Source organism: Canis lupus, chromosome 1 (assembly GCF_048164855.1).
Source record: "Canis lupus baileyi chromosome 1, mCanLup2.hap1, whole genome shotgun sequence".
In the NCBI taxonomy this organism is placed as follows: Eukaryota; Metazoa; Chordata; class Mammalia; order Carnivora; family Canidae; genus Canis; species Canis lupus.
Genome location: NC_132838.1, coordinates 70,443,088 through 70,460,086, shown reverse-complemented (window position 1 = coordinate 70,460,086; position 16,999 = coordinate 70,443,088). Strand labels below are relative to the sequence as shown.

Here is a 16,999-nt window from a genome sequence, read left to right as displayed (position 1 = left end):
TCTAGTCTCTGTTGTACAATACATCTCCAGGACTTACTTAAAACTGGAAGTTGTTACCTTTTGACCACCTCCACCCATCTCACCAACCACCTACACCTGCCTGCCCTCCCGCATCTGGCAAACACCAATCTGTTCTCTGTCTCCGTGGGTTTGGTTTTTTAGATTTCACATATAAATGAGATAATACAGTATTTGTCTTAAGAATATTTATCCTTTATTCTGGCTTATAACCTGGAACTTGTTCAATGCTAGTTAATACTTCTGAAGGACATTACGAAATGCCTTGCTTTCAGAGCGAAGAGATAATGGCCTCAAAATAAACTTGTAAAAGAAAACCCTTAGTGCTAAATTCACTGATAAGAACAGAAATGTATTTTCACAAGGAAAAGCCAAAGCATTCAGTTAAGCTTACTAACTCTCCAACTCTGACCCCTGATGTATCTTCTGGACACTTCTGTCCATCTGGAGCCCTCAGTTTTAAGGACACTAGCAAATTCCCAGCCAGGTCTCACCCTGCCAAGGGCAACCCCAGGTGCTCAGGGCTGCTCAGTTAGGTCCCTCCCTCTGCCTAATCATGCGCCGCTGTGCACCAAGGTTTTGATAGAACTACTTAGGACAGAGCTGGGTGAGCTATGGGAAGGAAGGGGAGCTGCCTTCCCATCTGAATACAAATGGAAGCAGAAGGCCTTCTATGGTTGGGCCTACCCACATCCCTTCCCCTTGTATTTATGCCTGAGAAGGTGAAAGAAGAAAGTAAAACTCTGCTTCCACCCTTTCTCTCCCCTTTCAATCCCAGTTTTTACCCGTCGGGCCAGAAGTTTCCAGCTGCACATTTACTTCCCCGTCCTGTGGTAGGTTCTTCCTTTACTAGGCTCATGGCCCAGACAACAGGCTGTGGCCCTTCCTCCTTCTTCCCTGCTCCAACCTCGAGGCTAAACTGAATGATGTCTGGGGAGCAGGAGAGGGAACCCATGAGAGAACCTAAGAAGAGAGACAACCTTCAGCATTATATCATTATATTAGACACGATTAGAGTTCTTTACCTCTGAGAAAAAGAGGGTCAAAAGGACATGGTTACAGAGTTAGTGGGTGGTGGAGGCAGGATTCAAACTCAGTTCTCGTTCATCAACATGTGCTCCTCTGGTAAGAGCTATGGAAAAGCACAGTGGGAGAATCAGAGTCCACTTCTCATTAGCTCTGTGATCTCTTTACGCCTCAGTCTTCTTATCCATAAAATGCTGGTGATTATAATAGCACCCGTCTCCTGGGAATGTTACAAAGATCAACTGAGTTAATATATGACAGTATAAAGCAGGAGGCAAATGTCAGGAGGAATTATCGTTGTGATAAATGCTGCACCCACCACGGTGGTGATAAGAGAGTTCACTCTTGCATATAGGTAATGCTGAGGTTCTGTTCCTCCATTGTTTTCAGGAATTAGGCTGCCTAATTAACAGCTCCATTGACTGTATGAGTGATTAATCTCTGAAGTCATTATCTAAAGAGATATTGCTATTACCATTCTACCTCTTAGGCTCCAGAGTCAGTGTTTACTCAAAAGCATAATCTCATTCTTGAGAGCTTACAGGTTGGACTGGTCTAGTCCCTGCAATTGCTTCTAAAAGCATAAGTCATAAAAGTGTATTTGTCTCTGTGAGCATAGTGTGAGTTTTCTTAAAAGGAGATTTACTTTCCAATTAAACTTGATTTAGTTTGTTATTAACAGAATTGTATATTACCTTAGCGTGTGTCATCACCTGTCATCTCTGGGAAACCTGTGCTGTAGTCCCATTATTATTCTTTTGTCTCCTTCTGCATTTATCCTCTATGTTACATGGTTAATACTCAGGTGGTTGGCACCACCTCCCCCAGTGAACACCACCTCCCCTTCTGGGGCACCTCTTCACTAAGGGCAGTGTTGTTCAAATGGTTAGGATGGGACTGAATCTCCAGCAAACCAGATCCCCTTCTAACAGTGACCAGCTCAGGGACAGGCACACAGCAGGGCCTGGGGAATAAGGGTCTTCCCAAGGACTTTTCTGCTGGAGCTTTCCAGGGAGAAAGCCCAGAAAGCCCCCAGCTTCTCCAGGGGGTTCCTAAACTGTGGGTGTGAGCTTTGATTTATGACAGCCATCTTGCCAACGATCTGGGAAACACCTGCCCACGGAATGAATCTGAGCAGAGATAAAGTAAAATAGAAAGAGTGAAGCCCTGACAATATCTGAGCTCCTAGAAACTGGCCAACCTAAAAGCCTGCTACATCCCAGTTGTGTTTCAATAAATTCCTCCTCTACTTCCAATTTATTTATTTTGTTATGGCTTGAGTTGGGGGTCTGTCACTTGCAATTAAAAGCACCCCAATTCGCAGCCCAACTGAACATTTGATTTTTATCTCTGTGAAAGTGAAGCACATCCTAAGTCTAGTGTCTGATGCCACAGACATACAATAGTTCCTTCCAACCATGATTTCTCTTCTACTTCCAGGTACCCTGGTCAACCAAAGTCTGAAAGTATAGGAGCTTCCTTCTGACTTACTGTCATAAGGTCGGCAGTAGCCTTACACGGCTTCACAGTGCCTACATCATCACGTCACTTCATCTCCTCATGGAGCATTTTATCATCTTACATCAACACAAAAAGAGGAAGAGTGAGTACAGTACCATAAGATATTTTGAGAGAGACCACATTCACATAACTTTTATTATAGTATATTGCTATAGTTGTTCTATTTATTGTGAGTTATTGTTGTTAATATTTTACTGTGCCTAATTTACAAATTAAAATTTATCCTAGGTATGCATATATCAGAAAAAAAAAAACATAGTACATAGAGGGTTTGGTATTATCCACAGTTTCAGGCATCCGCTGGGGGTCTTGGAATATATCCTCCCGGATAAGGGGAGACATCTAACCCTACACTCAACAGGATATTATCAGTGAGGTAGTCTCAGTGATTGAGAGTCCCCCCGCTCAATGCCTGTGGAAGAAGAGTCAAAGCCCAGGGGATGGTTATTCACTTGCTCCCTCACTCATTCTTTCTTTATCTCTTTCATGGAGGCTGTTTATCTTGGTTTCCTCTTGGATTTCAAGTACTATCCTGAATTTTTAGAGTGCAGTAGAACCAAGATTCCTGGATCCTTGTGTGATATCAGAAAACCCATTTCTCTCTTAACTTCCTTATCTTCATATATCGAATCAAAGTGATGGGTTAATCTTGGAAAATCACTAGTACTCTTATGAAATCACTATGATACTTGGGTTTTAGTTGTTTTCTCCATTTGTCTTACTCTCCCACAGAAATCATAAGCTCTTTCTGTACAGAAATAAGACTTTAAACTTCTTTTGTGTCCTTACCATGGTTGGTTTATATCACTCAAAATATTTTGGCTGGCCAAATGGAAATGTTTTTGAAATAAAATTCCTTTTTTTTTTTAATTAACAAAGCAATTGAAAATAGAGTGGTGAGAAAGTAGAGCAGTCTTTCACTGCTCTCAGTGAAAAGGGGGTTGAGAAACCCAGAAAGTTCCAAGCATTAGAATAAAATCTCCCTGACTGGCACCAATAGTTGGAACTAAGATTTCATCAAAAATATAAAAGCATACACCACAGAAGGATAATCAAGGATAATAACTTCTTAGCACAAGATTACTCATATAAATCTTTTTCTAAACATTAGTTTTTCCTCATTATAGAGTTAGTAACAATTCTTTTAAGTTCTGAAAATATTTTTTCAAAAGGAAAGAAAAATCTTTTGTAATAATTTCATGCAGAAAAAAATTAATATTACAATCTGATCTATCTTTTCAATCTTTTTGGGAGGGACTACTATTTTTTTTCATACCCAAATAGGGAGCAAATGGTATGTCCTATTTCTTTTCACTTAATATTATAAACACTTTTTCATATCATTAGCTTTGAAATCATTTTTGATGGTTACAAAATATTCCACCCTGGAGGCAGACCATAGTTTATTTTATTTTCCCTACCTTCAAGAGACATTCAAAGTCATTTCTGATATTTTTTATTATAAATAACATTTCAGTGAACATTCTAGTATATAAATATTTGTGTGCACCCCCTCTTATTTCCTTAGTTGGATTAATTAGTTAATTAACTCATAATTTAATAATTATGATCATGGTATATTCATGGTAATGAATTAATTAATTTACTCATATGGAAAACCTTGAGATATTTAATGACCAAAGTTCTTGAAAGAGGTTTCTCAGCAAATACAGAAGCAGTTTCTATGCTGCTTCCTGTAGGGATCCTAATTTAAAGCCAAATATAGAATTTTAATATGCAATTTAGCAAAGGTGATTTTGAGAGAGGCCTCGGTGATGAAGTCCATGCTGCAGAATCTGATAGAAGTATCCTCAGGATTAAATCTCAGGACGCCCCCAATGCTCAGAAGTGTGCTGTCCACTCAGCATTCATCCTCACAAGAGTTTCACCGTCTGATGCTATTCTGTGATATTAATAAGCATGTCACCTCTACATCTCGCTGTACAATTTACCAGGCACTTTCATAGGCACCATGTGATTCCCCCAACACACCTCCTACCAGGAATATTTTATCTCGTTCCTAGGTGAAGTAAATGAGGATCAGCATTCTCTCTCAAAAAAATAAATCTATGTCAAACCCCATTCTCTCTTTCTGAAAGTCTCTGTGACGGAAGATTGTATTCCATGGACTTTGACCTTCACGGTAAAATCCTCCATGTTAAAAGCATTCCTCAGCATGTGGCCTAAGACCCTCCTGAGACGACCCAAACCTCCCTCTCCTCCATCCCCTTCTTCTGCCTCATCTTCTCAGTCTCCCTACCCAGCAGGCCCTGCACACCTCCCTCCGGGCCCTTCCCCCATCCTTTGGGGCCTCTCCCTCCATTGCCTGATAAACTACTGTCATCCTTGTAGACTATTTCAAATGGTACTTTTTTCCAGAAACTATTTTGAATTCTTAAAGATATAGGTTTTTCATGTAGAGTCCAGGGCCCTGTATTACAGAACTTACTGCCTCATCTTTGTATTGTGTCTGATTATATATCCTTTTCTCCAACTAAATGAAACCCCTTTAGGAAAAAAAATCATTTCTTATTTATCTCTATAATCCTAGTACCTGGCATACTGCCTGGCACAGGGTGGGTGCTTTGTTGACTGAATTAGTTTGGGGACTGGGTCTCAAATGCTCAGTGTGCACTGACATGCTCTAGGAATCTAACGGAAGCTCCCAAACCACCATTAGAATAAAAACATTTGGAGAAAAGCAGTGGTGTACAAACACAAGCATCTGAGTTCTAGTCGGTATGTTCCTGCCCTCCATCAAAAGTCTTATAATTGGAAGCAAAGCTGATTTTTTATAAAGTGAATTCTTAAAGGAATAAAGAAAAAAAGCTAAAAGCATTAAAGAATAATTTCACGTGGCATGTGGCAGAAAGAATCCCGGGCAGGAAGCCATGATGCTTGTTTTTTGTCTTGATTAGGCCACTGTCTAGCAATTAATGAATTAATTGGCAAACACAGTACCTTTCTAGGCCTGGCTTCATCCTCCAGGAACAAAGAGACCAGGTTAGGTGACTCTAACACGCTACCAATTCTATTAATTAACTATGAAAACACTCTGATGTGTTCCACATAAAATCGATTCCTTTATATTATTTTATCATTTGGTTTTCTCCTAATTTTTTTGTCCCTGTCAATTTTCTTTTTTTTTTATTTTTTTATTTTTTTTTATTTTTTTTTATTTATTTATGATAGTCACAGAGAGAGAGAGAGAGAGAGAGGCAGAGACACAGGCAGAGGGAGAAGCAGGCTCCATGCAGGGAGCCCGACGTGGGATTCGATCCCGGGTCTCCAGGATCGCGCCCTGGGCCAAAGGCAGGCGCCAAACTGCTGCGCCACCCAGGGATCCCTGTCCCTGTCAATTTTCACTAAAATTACCTAATTCATATCTGTTAAAGGTTTTTCTGTAACTGAGAGGAAAACATAAAGTCTCCTTCTGAATTCTGTAAAGCCTTTCCCTCTTCCTGAGCCAGGAGCTTAGATGCATGTGAGATGGATCCGAGAGATGCGGCTCAGGATCAGAGGAGCTCCTCCTCAGAGGAAGCACCAGCAACCCCTCAGGCAGTGGGCACCTTCCCCCGGGTTTTAGCCGGACTTGCCAACCTAGTACATTCCATCAGAGGCAGCTGCCGGCTGTGTTAGTTTGGGAGCCGCCAAGGACACTGATCTATAAATGACATTAAATCATCACAAAACTCATTTAAATATGCAGCGCCAGTCACCTCAGCCTCATACATCCCTCCCTGAATACTCTGAAGAAATGAAAATTGGCTCCATCAGAACTGAAATGCACAATGCATTTATGCGAGGAAAAAGAAAACCACACACCAGGTATTTTTGCACCGTATGGGAGATGTGCTGGAGGGCCCATCGTCACAGTCATATCACCAGTCGACACCTAGGTGAGGGCGGCAGAGCTAGCTGCTGAACCTTCAAAAGATAATAGTATGCGATGTTGCACTGTTCATGGAAATGAACCACTTACTTTAATATTCCAATTTTGGACAATTTACTATGCCCCCAAGTAGTGGCCTGGTTTGGAAGAATTGCTCAGAAACCCTGACTGAGTTTAGAATCCCTGCAGATTTTAGACTCCAGTCTGCAATCCCAACTCTGAATTTCCAACCTACTGGCTTGCTTTACAGATTTCAGACTTGTCAGCTCCCACATTAGTGTGAGCCAATTCCTGAAAATAAATCTCTCTCTTTCTGAGCTCTAAAATGTGTATATATATATAATGTATATATATGTGAAAAAAGATATATATAATGTATATATGTGAAGTGCTGTGAGATATATATATATATATATATATATATATATATATATATATATATATTTGAGATACATACACATACACACACATACACGGTGTATGTGTGCATCCTATTGGTTCTGTTTCTCTGGAGAGCCCTAAATACACTCTAACTCTACCAAATTCAACTTGAACCAGTTGAACTCAAAGAATGCCTGCCGGCAAGGGCATTAAGGAAAACCCTGTACCAGTGGAGGAATGAGGGCTACAGAGTGGGTAAGGCAAGATTTGAAAGCAGCAGCTCTATTTGAGATCAGGGATCAAGATGATTTTTCTTGAGAAGAGGTAGCTCCTAAATGTAGCCCCCAGACAACAAGATAATCTATGCATCCATGTCCAACAAACAGCTGTGGTCCTTGCTGAGCACTTTCCCAAGGCCAGACACTGTTCTAAGCTCTTTACATGTAATAAACCATCCATCGAACAGCAACCCTAATGGAGATAAATAATAAATTTATCCTATAACACAGAAGAGGAGAGTGATCCTCAAGGAACCCAAGTAAATTGCCACTGACTTGTGAACCCAGAATCTAAACCTATACTTGCCTGACTCTTTTTTTTTTTTTTTCCTGACTCTTAATCATGATCCTAAAACTGTCTCCCTAGAAAGAAACAGTGTCTGCTGAAAAATCAATGGAAGGGATAATAAATATTTTAAGTGCAAAGAAATTAGAGAATGTAATGGATCTTGTGGTATTTGGGGCCAAACTCCACTAATCTTATCCAAAGGCCTTTGTATTCCAGGCTTCAGTGCTCATGGGCTTCTTATCAGTTGAGAGAGGTCAAGGGTATGGAAGAAGAAAGAGAAACACATGTACTGAGCACTTGCTGTGTGCTAAGCACTTTACATATATTTTCTTGTTAAATCCTGACCATAGTTCCTGGGGCTGGGGGAGGCATATTATCCCACTTTTCAGATGAAAAATCTGAAACTCAAAGAGATTCAGTAATTTCCTCTGGAATGAGCATATTGAACTAGCAGATTCCAGGTTCAAGCCCAAGTCCCTCTGATCTTTGTTTACACATTTTCTAAACACTAATTGCCACTCTCCTATAAACAAAGTGTGCAAAAGGGCACAGGTCACCATTTATTAGTTGTAGTTAGGATTCAGAAGTCTATGATTTGGTGTGGATTTCTGCAGCCTGCTTGAAGTTTACTCAGCTTCTAGAACCTATGGATTTATGTCTTTTGCCGAATTTGAGGACTTTTCAGCCATTAGTTCTTTGAGTATTTTTCTGACCCCACTCTTTCTCCTCTTCTTCCAGACTTTCAAGAAAACAAATGTTAAATCTTTTGTTATAGTTCCACAGGTCCTGGAGGAATATTTTATTTGTTTTTTGCAGGCTATTTTTCTCTATTGTTCAGATTAGATAATTTCTATTGTTCTGTCTTCCAGTTCATAAGATTCTTTCTTCTGTCCCCTCCATTCTGCTGATGAACTCATCTGCTGAGTTTTTTTTTATCTTGTTGATTATATATTTCAATTCTATACTTTCTAGCTGGTTCTTCTTTATATTTCCTAATGCTTTGCTGAGCCTTTTATTTCTTTGCTGGGACTTTTTTGTTTTCTTCATTTGTTTCAAGTGTGTTGATGGTTTCTCACTGAAGCATTTTTATGATGCTACAATGCAATTTTTGTCAATAATTTTAAATTTCTGACATCTTAATGTTGGCATTTATTATGGGGTGAATTATGTCCTCCTCAAGCTCATTTGTTGAAGTCCCAACTTTTCAAACCTCAGAATGTAACTGTATTTGGAAAAATGACTTTTCAGGAGGTAATTAAGGTGAAATGTGGTCATATGAGTGAGCCCTAAATTATATGACTATTTAGACATGGAGCCTTGAAAGCAGCGATTAAGTCAAAATAAGACTGATGGAATGGGGTCCTAATCCAATATATTGTGTCCTTATAAGAAAAGGAAGAGATAGCAGGGTTTTGCTGTTATATGAGGGCATGGTGAGAAGGTATCTACCCGCAAGCCAAGGAGAGAGGCCTCAGGAAAAACCAAGCCTGCCAACACCTTGATCATGGACTATCAGTCTCCAGAAATTTGAGAAATAAATTTTGGTTGTGTGAGCCACCCACCCTCTGGTATTTTGTCATGACAGCACAACCAAACTAATACAACATCTATTGTCTTTATTCATTAAGCTTGAGATCTTCCTAGTTCTTAGTATAATGAGTGAATATCAATTAAAATGTATACATTTTAGATGTTATGTTATAAGATTCTAGGGCCTATTTAAACTTTCTGTTTTAGCTGGGCTTCATGGGACACTACTCCAGCATGGAAAGGGGAGGTATCACCTCATTACTGCCAGGTGGGGGAATAAGTTCAACTTTTCCATTTGTCCTCCTTTGACACCTGAGAGGTCTCTTCACTACTATCAGCCAGGCTGGGGGATCCAGCTGCCCATTAAGTCTCCACTAGTATTTCCCTAGTTGGCAGGGTCAGAGCACCTTGTTATTGCTCCCCAGGTGGCCTTCTATACTACAGAAAGGGGTGGGCTTGTTATCACTGGGCAGTAGTAAAGGCCTACCTCTCCATTAGGTCTCTTCTGCCCCTACTCTAGTGGGGAGAGCATGGAACACCTCTTCACTGCTAGTTTGGGGTGGAAGACTGGGCTCTCCACACAGTCTTCACAGATACCAGGGGGTAGTGGCTCTTATTACTACCCAGTGTGGGGAAAAGCTCTGATGCCCTAATCACCATTTTCTGACACCATCTTGGTGGGGGGATTGGAGTGTTATAGCCTAACAAGGGTGGGAGTCTAGACTCCCCACTGCTGGATAGGTGGGATGAGGCTGTAGCACAATAATTATTGCCTAAAAGTTTTCTGTTTTGCTAGGCTGCTGTTTTCCTGGTTCTTTAGCTAGAGAAGACAGGCTTTTGTCAGGGTTTTGTTTTGGTTTTGGTTTTGGTCTACATTCATGGACATTCTGGGATGATGGCTTCTTCAGCTCCTAGTCTGGGGTGTATTAAGCTAAAGGAAAACTCAAAGAACTCACCACTGTATCTATCATTCCTTATGTTCTGAGGTCTCTAGAAAGTCTGCTTTCTTCTCCCCACCTCTCAGGGCCTGCTTATGTTTGTTTCATACATAATGTCCAGAACTTTTACTTGCACTTAGCAGGAGGAATAGGGGGGAATATGTGTACTCCACCCTCTTAGAAATAAAAGATTTGACCCATTTTGAGCATTTGCAAAGACAATTTGTAAAACCATTTTATAAATAACCTTAAGTTGAAGGGTAGTCACTACCAGTCTTAAAAATGTTTTCACAGAATCTAGTCTCAGCCTAACACCATCTTTTTGGATCTCTCCTGCCCTTTTCCCTTTTGATGTAGAGCAAACCCAACAAAATCTTGCCCATCCCTTCCCCAAAATCTCTGTAGTCTGTTGTGTGTCTGCCATGTGCCCAGTTCTGCAGATTGTATCCAGTCAAAACCTTCCTTTACCCTGAGCAGAGAGAAGGTTGCTGAAACATTATTGTGCTGCTGTTTATTAAGTGACCCTGACTTGTTTCAAAGCTAAATCATAGATGATGATTATTTCAGACTCATTTCACATTATCTTTTAAATCGGGTCCAGTTTAGAAGCTACAATATGCTTTAAAAGATCAGCCACTCAAAGTCATCTTTAGAAAAGTAGCAACAGAATGAGATAAAGGGCTTCAGATTTGTGCTTAGTGCCTTCTTTGCTTAAGTGCTATAATTTAATTAATGAATTAAACTTTGAAATCTTCAACAGTGCATCTTGCTGCTGAAAATAATGGCTATTAGTGCCTTTTAATCTATTTGGAACATATTTAAGTTTTCCTCTAAAATAAGTAAAGAATCCAGCATAACAGTGATTAAATAAATATATAATCTCATCTTCTGAATCATATATATATGCATATATATAAATTATATAATAATTCTAAATCATTTCTCATGTACCACAATGGTTAGCTTATTTTAAAAATAGCAAATTCAAAAAGACATGTTTGGTGAAACTCAGAAATCTATAGTCAAGTCCTCACTTTGGAATTCTTATATGAAAATATCAAATGAAGGTTTAAAAAAGAAAAACAGGTGGTTAGGGATGCCTGGGTGAGCAGGCAGTTGAGCATCTGTCTTCAGCTCAGGGCATGATCCCCGGGGGCTGGGGATAAAGTCCCATATCGGGTTCTCTGTAAGGAGCCTGCATCTCCCTCTGCCTGTGTCTCTGCCTCTCTCTGTGTGTCTCTCATGAATAAATAAATAAAATATTTTTAAATAAATAAATAATTTTTAAAACAGGTGGTTAAATACTCTTTAAGAACAATTGAGGTAAAAATGTAAAGCATTTCAATTAAATATTCCCAAGATAGTCGATTTTGAAAGTAACACAAACATACTAAGAAGTGAAATATACTTGCAGAAATTCTGGATGTTATCTTTTTAAAAATCTCATTCCAACAAGTGCAAACAGGTATTTCTGGACAGTCGGTCTACTCTGCGCCAGCCCAGTGTCCCAGCTGGGAAATACTGTGGAGACAGGAAAGACAGCTGCTCTGCTAATGGGGAAGACTGAAGATACACATATAAACAAATAAGGTGGATCATATCAGGGGGTGCTTAGAAATTAAGAAAATAAAAGAGTGATGTTTTGGAGCACAACTAGAAGAAGAGAAGCACTTCCAGGGAGGGGACACCAGGGAAAGTCTCTTAGAGAAGGCAGCTTCTAAGCTGGTGCCTGAAGGGTGGGAGGACACTTCCAGGCAGAGGGAGGAGCAGGAGCAGAGCCTCTAGAGGGGAAACAGACACGACCTGTTTGGGAACCTGAATGATACCAGTGCCCTATAGCCCAGTGAACACGATGGGAGTCAAACAAGATGGCCCAGAGAGGTGAGCAGCTGATATCGTCACTATGACTTCGAACCACAGCAAGGACTTTGTACGTCATACTCCGTATCAGTAGAGCACGCTGGGGAGAACTTGAAAGAAACAGGTTAAAGAGATCCTGAGCACTCTGGTATCCTCCATTCAGGCCGAACTGTTTGTCAATATTGAAATGCATACTTAGCCAGGAGGTTCGAAATATGAATCAGGAGCCCAGGAGAGAGTCTGGGCGGGAGAGGCAGATTAGTGACTGGCATGTACAGTTGGCACTTGCCCTAGTGTCAGTTCTGCCAGACATAGACCCCAAGTCAGGCATTTGGATACAAATATATTATTTGGGAAGTGCAGAAAACAGTAGTAGGGAAAGTGGGAAGGAGTTCAAGCAAGGGAAGGTAAACATTTGAAGAGATAGTAGAAAGCCAGTTACACAAGCAGGGGTGACCGGAAAGTCTGGGTAAAAGTACAAAACACAGTACCCAGAATTCCCCCATCTAAAAGCTGATTTCTGAAAAACCATTGGTCAAGGATATCCTCCTGGCCTGCTACATGCCTAAGTAGAACAAACTTCATGGTATAAGACCCACAGTTGCAGGTACTGGCAGTGGAAGTTGGCCAAGCGTCACTAGAAGACCCAAGAGAAGCAGGAGAGCCACTGCCAATGTCTACGATGCCCTTTTAAGACCATGAAAGCTGGAGCATTGCACATGAATCCCAGCTCTACCATTTGCCACCCATGTGACCTTGGGTCACGTGTAACTGAATCTCTCTGAGCTTCCTCATCTGTCAAATCTAGATATTAGCCACGGTTCTCCAGAGAAACAGAATCAATAAGACAGATAGACAGAAAGATAGATAGATACATAGACATACACATAGATTGATAGATGAGAGACAGACAGACAGAGAGGAATTGGCTCACATGGTTATAGAGGCCAAAAAGTCCCACAACATGCCAGCTGCAAGCCGGAGACCAGAAAAGCTAGTGGTATAACAAAGTCCAAGTGTGAAGGCCTGAGAACCAGGGTTTCTGATAGTGCAAATCCTAGTGCAAGGTTAGACAAAGACCAATGTCCCAGCTCAAGCAAGCGGGCAGAAAGAAAAAGTGGGGCAAATTCTTCCTTCCCTTGCCTTTTGTTCTATTCAAGACCTCAACAAATAGGATGATGCCCACCCGCAGAGGAGGGCCATCTGCTTTACTGAGCCCATCAATCCAAGTGTTAATATTGTCCAGAAATAACCTCATAGATACTCCCAGAAATAATGTTTAATCGGGGCATCCAATGGCCAGTCAGCTGACACAAAATTAATCCTCACAGGGATGAAACTCCCAATCTCAAAGGGGCTGTAGTAGATTAAATTATGGAATATATGCAGAGTGCTTACAATAGTACATAGCATATGGTGGTAGAAAAGTATCTTCTATCATTATTACCATCATCATCATCATCATCATCATCACAATTACTATTACATTATGTATCATCTGGGGCTAGATTAAGATTTCCTAGATCAGGGATCCCTGGGTGGCGCAGCGGTTTGGCGCCTGCCTTTGGCCCAGGGCGCGATCCTGGAGACCCGGGATCGAATCCCACGTCGGGCTCCCGGTGCATGGAGCCTGCTTCTCCCTCTGCCTATGTCTCTGCCTCTCTCTCTCTCTCTCTCTGTGACTATCATAAATAAATAAAAATTAAAAAAAAAAAAAAGATTTCCTAGATCATTCATTTGAGAATGTGAATAAAGATGAAGGCTCGGAACTGAGAGGACTTCAACACTTTAGAAGAGAAAAAGCTGGCAAAGAAGAAATGGAAGGAGGGAAAGAGTGGTGGGGGAAACCAGACCAAAATGACGACATGACCCATGAAAAAACAGCTTGTCAAGAATGAGTGAAATTCCCATGTGCTGAAAGATGCTGAGAGTTGAAGCAAAGGAGGATGGAGATATGAACCTGGGGCTTAAAGCAAACGTTTGTACACTGGGGACAGCAGGGTTCCACCTGGTTTGCCAGTGTAGACCTTTCTTTAAAACATCTATGTTAGTCAATGCAAAATCTTCTTGTAGACACGTCCTGGTTTTGACTGTCAGTTTCCCTTCTTCTTTGTTCTGGTAGCAGTATCCTACATCCTTGTGAGATTCCCATGCCGGACTTAGTGTATGGCCCGGTGAACCTGTCCACTATGGGCTAGCTCAACAGAATCCTTCCCAGAATGGGCTATTTCAGAGTGGGGAGGGGGGGAATGCTGTACTTTTGTTGTTAAGCAGGTAGGATATTAGTCTGGAGTGATACACAGACAACTACTTAGCTGTGGCAAATGGGGAGGCCCACTGAGGGAGCCAATGGCAGAGCCCTGAGCACACTGTTGGAATGTAATGTCAAATCTTGTACACACATATTGTAGAAAATATATATGTAACACTTCCTTAGGACTGGCTCTGGTGGATCATGGACTCATCGAGAAGGAAATGAAAATACAAGTAAAAGAGTTGGCAAAGTCCCTGGCCCTCAGCAAGTACCATATACGTGTTAGCTGCTATTGTTGTGAGCACCAGATCAGAAAGCCAGAGGATGACTCATAGCAGGAGTGATATCAGCCAGTAATCACTTGAGCTATTGAACTAGAACTTCATACCAGCCTCCGAGGGAGAACAGGATTGATGCCAAATCCTGAGGCAAGGTTGAGCTCAGTCTGGCAACTGCAATTCTTCTACCTCCCAGCTAGAAAGCAGAACTCCTTGTTACGAGCTGAACCGTCTCCCTACTCTGGAAATTCATACGTTGAAGACCTAACCCCCACCTCCTCAGAATGTCACTGTATTTGGAGATAGAGCCTTCAAAGGGGTAACTAAGGTAAAATGAAATCCCGGTGGTATAAAAGGTAAGCCCTAATCCAACAGAATTGAAAGAAGAAATTAGGACAAACATAGAGATGTATAGAGAGAAAACCATGCAAAGGCATCTATAAGCCAAGGGAAAAAGAGGTTTCCTCCCTCAGGAGAAACCAACCTTCTCGACACCTTGACCTTGGGCTTCTGGCCTCCAGAACCATGAGCTAAGGAGTTTCTGTTGCTTGAATCACCAGTCTGGGTACTTTGTTAGGGTAGCCCTACCAAACTAGCACACGTCTGAATTAGCAACATCAAAGTTCAGAGCATCATCGGCCTGCCCCAGTTGTGCCTGGCCTGTGAGTTTATGAGGCAAAGCATAAGAGGTCAGTAAACCCTGGAGGTATTATCCATGTTGGTAAGGAAATAATCTTCTAGAAACTTAAATGATAGAAATGAGTTTGGCAACGCTCACTGGTAATCATAATCACCAATTAATACAAATTTCCGACGTAGAGAATACATCTTTCTTTTCTAAGTCATTAAGCAAGAATTCACAATATCCAATAATTACTGAAGGTTTTAACATGCTAGATGCTGTAACTATATTATTTGCTATGTTAAGCTCATTTAGGGGCACCCCGGTGGCTCAGTGTGGAGCATTTGCCTTCAGCTCAGGGCATGACCCTGGGGTCCTGGGATTGAGTCCCGCATCAGGCTCCCCGCAGAGAGCCTGCTTCTCCCTCTGCCTGTGTCTCTGCCGCTCTCTGTGTATCTCTCATGAATAGATGGATAAAATCTTTAAAAAAATAAAATAAACTCATTTACTGCTCACAACAACCCTATTAATATTACAATATTAATGTATGCATTGTTAATGTGAATGTAAACAGCATTCTAATTATATCCCTAACATAAAATCCCTTGCACAGATAAATAGATGAATCACAGAAAGGCAAGATAATTTTCCCAAGGTCACACAGCCAGTAATTGGTAGATTTAAAAACTATAGTCTAGCTCCAACATCTGCACTCTTACCCATTCTTCCTTTTCCCCATCATGGAATTTGTTCATCACAATATATTTAGAAAATTTTGAAAACCCATTTTAAAAAGTGAAAAGTACTAAGAGAGTATCTGAGTTTGTGTGTGTGCTTGTGTGACCGTGGCAAACTGGAAAGTAAACCTCTTACCTTCTGTCACTTGAATTCTTTACCAATCAGAAGTCCTTCTTTTGCCCTAACAAATGTCAATGTGACCTTTTTTTAAAAAAGCAAAAAGAGGTTAACGTGACCATTTCTTTTAAGAGTGGTCAATTGGATGGGCAGCCCGGGTGGCTCAGCGGTTTAGCGCCGCCTTCAGCCCAGGGCGTGATCCTGGAGACCTGGGATCGAGTTCCACTTCGGGCTCCCTGCATGGAGCCTGCTTCTCCCTCTGCCTGTGTCTCTGCCTCTCTCTCTGTGTCTCTCATGAATAAATAAATAAAATCTTAAAAAAAAAAAAGTGGTTGATGGTCAGGAAGAGAAATCATCATGTGTGAAGTTTTGGTGACCCTCCCATGTAACCCTATTCCTTTGTCATCCTTTCTTCAGTATGAAAATTCTCATCATTAATGTGAATATGACCAGTATTCTAATTATGTGTTTACACAGAGACTCCATCTCTCCTTTATTTTTTCTCAGCCACAGTTTTCAGTATTTGGCAATCTCAGTGCTGAGGGTCAAGGTTTGAAAGCTGCCCTGGGCCCCCCACCAGCTTTATTTACAACCTCACCCAGTTCCCACATAACTACAGATGGGTCCTTGGGCCTTAGTCTGCCACATATTCCTTCCTGTAATGCATGAGGAGTGACCCAGATTTTTTAAATGCCTACAACCTCCTCTGAAATAGCAGTTGCTTCAAAGGAAGCACTTATTATGGACAACACAAGCAAACTATTTCAGCCGGGAGTTACTCAGAGATTTTATAATTTGCCATTAAATGGGATTCCTTGTATTGGCAACAAGAAGGCATCCCACCAACAGCGGGCCATTTCAATCAATCAGAGCCACTGTCACGTGGCTAAGAAGGCAGAAATAATCTAACTGCCCCAGTGGCTCCGTAAACCGGCCAGAACACGTATGGATACACCTCCAGGGTGCTAGTTTCAGTTTCTACCAACTGAAAACACTTACTTTTTCCAAGTCCTTGGTCAAATAATTTTTTCTAGGTACTGTCTTAGAGCAAAAGCCCTTTTTCCAAATTTCTTCCGAAGTGTGATATAAGAAAATGCCCAACTTCTTGGAAATTTCCCTAGTCTTCTTCTAGAACACTGACTTACAACAGTATGATATACCTTTGAGACAGATGAAATTTATAGTCCGTGATTTTCTCATCTTTATCTACACAACTGTATTAGGAATGATACCTAAAATTCATTATGGTTTCAAAAT

General features: G+C 41.0%; 1 long non-coding RNA gene across 4 annotated transcripts in view; it reads left to right on the top strand.

Moving 5' to 3' along the window:
• LOC140637742 (uncharacterized) overlaps nt 1–16,999 on the top strand; it is a 64,282-nt gene that overhangs the window by 21,826 nt on the left and 25,457 nt on the right. For all 4 annotated transcript variants that reach the window (XR_012034783.1, XR_012034773.1, XR_012034780.1 and 1 more), the window contains exon 3: nt 2,485–2,647. This is a non-coding gene — a long non-coding RNA (uncharacterized lncRNA). The remainder of the gene's footprint in view (nt 1–2,484; nt 2,648–16,999) is intronic.